This window comes from Talpa occidentalis, unplaced genomic scaffold, assembly GCF_014898055.3.
Source record: "Talpa occidentalis isolate TD23 unplaced genomic scaffold, MPIMG_talOcc4v2.1 talOcc4.3939, whole genome shotgun sequence".
Taxonomy (NCBI): Eukaryota; Metazoa; Chordata; class Mammalia; order Eulipotyphla; family Talpidae; genus Talpa; species Talpa occidentalis.
In genome coordinates this window covers 740-3694 of record NW_023604228.1, presented here as the reverse complement: position 1 = coordinate 3694, position 2955 = coordinate 740, and the positions used below count along the sequence as shown (strand labels likewise).

Genomic DNA, 2955 nt, shown 5'->3' with positions numbered 1-2955 from the left:
GGTATGCTTAAATGTCTGAACTGGGGCAGGACACAATACAAACCAGGGAGAAAATGGAAAAATTTGGTGGCACATTCAGGGTGGAGCTCATGACGGGAGAAGCCAGCCTTTAGCAAGTAGTGTCTTTAGCTTGGAAGGAATAACGGGGGTGATTTAAGGGTCTAGAAGGCAATGGGTAAGCATAGTGATACTCAGATGACAAGAGTGGAAACAGCAGCACTGAGCTGAAGCAGATCTCTCTGACATGAGAGAGACTGGAATGAAGAGATTGGAGTAGAAAAGATCCTGCAAGAGGTGGTAAGAATAACCAAAGGCATCACCATCTGGGGCAACTATTGTATCTGATACCACGCTGGGAACTTTAGAATACTGCCCTCACTAGATAGTTGTTTGAACAGTGTAGGCTGGCAGTGATTAGAACCCTGACATGATTTCAAGGCCTCATGAGTTCACTTGAGCTATCTCTTTGGCCTCACCACTCACCTGCTATATGTCCAAACAACTGAAGCTAGACCAGCTCCCCATGCCTGCTTCTTACCTCAGGATTCCAGGTGTCTGTTCTGGAATGCTCTTCCCCACAAGTCTTCAAGCAGGCTAACTATTTTAAATATTATTTGTCATGTGGTTAGTTTAGACACATCTCTGCTACAGGGAAACCCTCCGGATAGTCCTTAAACTAGATCAAGTTCTTTGTTTTGTGGTTGTGCTGCTCCTGTAACTCTCCATTCAGCTGTCATCACATGAAGAAAGCTATTTCTCCAAGTTGGATGTAAATTTCATGAGGTTTACAAAAGTTTCACTCACCTCTGTAACCTAGGATCTACTAGTAGTGTGTATGGTACAAACTGGGCACGCAAAAAGATGTGGAACTAGTATAGAAGAACAGGTAAGAAATAGATGTTATGAAATCTTGTGGGTTCTCAGAACTGGCAGGATATTGCAGCTGCCTATATGGGGATAAGGATAGAGTGAAAACAGGTAACAGCTTACAGGTCTGAGAATAGGATGGTACAGCAATAACAACAAAAAGAGTAGAGAAAAGTAGATGAGGAAGCAGAGAGAACTCCTTACCTAGCTCAATGCAGGTTATCCCCAAGACCAGACATCCACTTTACCATCGTACTGCCCCTCATCCATTGCCAGAATCACCTCTGGAGCCATCCTGGGAGATGGTTTGGAAAAAGAAGCTAATCACTGCCCAGACCCTGACAACTCTTGCTCCCATCATCTTGGGAGCACTTTTCCTCACCACCATCTCCCACTCACCAGTATGGGGTGCCCACAAAGGAGTTGGCAGGTGCCAGATGGATGCAGAGCCAAGTCACCTAGCTTCACCAAGCCTGGCTCTGACAGTAGGATGTTTCCAGCCTTCACATCCCTGTGAGGCAAAGCATAGGAATAAGATACATGGCTCAGAAAGGCTTGACAGGGGCTTTAGTACCAAGTTTCTAAGACCATAACCCAGCAGAATAAGGAGCAGTGTAGAGAGCACCCACTCCCAGCCATCATCAGTGCTACTGTACCTATGAATCATGTTGTGGGAGTGCAGATAAGCCAAGCCCTGAAGGGCCCCGTGGGTCACAGCTGCGATCTCCACTTCCTGCAGGGCTTCTTGTGTACTGTGGAAATAAGGGAAAACATCAAAGGGAGGAAGCCTAAGGGTGGGACTGAAACAAGCTCCCCCTAACCCTTCCCTACTCTTTTTTCTTTCCCACTTATTAGTCAAAGAGTCACTTACCTTCTAGAAGATCAGAAGCTGAGCCCAGGCAATACTCCATCACCAGCTAAGGAAGGGTCAAGGGTCAGAGATCAGCAGATCTGGCCATCTCCCTTAGGTAGATCTCCAAAAGAGAGTGCTTCCTCCTATCCTCCACTCAGGCAATGCCCCCAGGGGAATGACAGGGAAGAAGGACAACTGAGAAAATGAGGGAATGGTAAGGACTATCCCCAGTGTGAGGGTCTCCCCTAGAAAAAGCCCAAGATATCACCATTACGCCCATCTGCATCCCTTCAAAGCCCCATTCAATCTCCATCTTTTCCAGCCAGATGTTTCTTTCCAACTGCTGCTAGTCTGTGTCATTTTTCAAACCAGCCTCTCCTCTGAGGGACACTGCTGTTTATGGTTTTGTCTGAGGACTAAAGTGATCAGGAGACTTTCTCCTCCCAAGATTCTCATGGCGACAACCTGAACAGGGTCTACCTAAGAGAATAGAGACCAGTATAAGGATGGGCCAAAGTTGGGAAAAAGATGAGCCCAGAGTCAGGGGGCCAGCTCACCCAAGCCGTATGCTCCCTCAGGTAACAGCCCCGGTACTGAATGGTATTGGGATGTCGGAGTTTCTGTAGGAACCGCACCTCTTTAATGATGTCCTGCCATTTCTGAGGAGATCAGGAGAGGTTTATTAAAGCTGCATTTTGAGACTAGGGTCACTTATTGCCCCACCTAGTCATGTCAAGGCTGACCTACCTCATTTGACTGCTTCCCACTGTAGGACATCTTCTTGATGGCCACAACCTCACTATTACGGACATCCCGGGCCTAGAGGACCAGACCAGAAAGTAGTGATGGTTCCCAGCGAGAACTGGGCAGCAGGAGACTTGTAGAAGGCAGGAAACACGAGTGGGATACAGGGGCTGTTTGGAGTTTCATGGGGACAAAGATACAGGCCCCATCCCTCCTTCACCCTCCTAAGCCCCAACTCACAAAGTACACCGGCTCCAAAACTGCCATGGCCAATTTCTCGGAGATCAGAGAAGAGCTTTTCGGGGTCATCCTTGAAGAAGAGCTCAGCCACATCGGGGTCCTTCAGGCTCCCGGCCCGGCCCCCAGCTGGCATGGTGGCCCTGGGGGCCCTGAGAAAGGGGCCTGCCCTAGAGAATGGAAATGGAATCCTCAGAGCAAGGATGGGGCCCTTTAAGAAAGGAATGGGGTCCCTCAAGTTCTGCCTTTTCCTC

At 48.4% G+C, this 2955-nt stretch overlaps 1 long non-coding RNA gene across 1 annotated transcript; it reads right to left on the bottom strand.

The window, feature by feature from the left end:
- Positions 1-1591: 1591 nt before the first annotated feature.
- Positions 1592-2690, bottom strand: LOC119256701 (uncharacterized). Its single transcript, XR_005127861.2, has 4 exons — positions 2468-2690; positions 2278-2379; positions 1739-1784; positions 1592-1619 (listed from the first exon to the last, which is right to left on the bottom strand). It is a non-coding gene; the product is annotated as an uncharacterized LOC119256701 (long non-coding RNA).
- Positions 2691-2955: the final 265 nt, after the last annotated feature.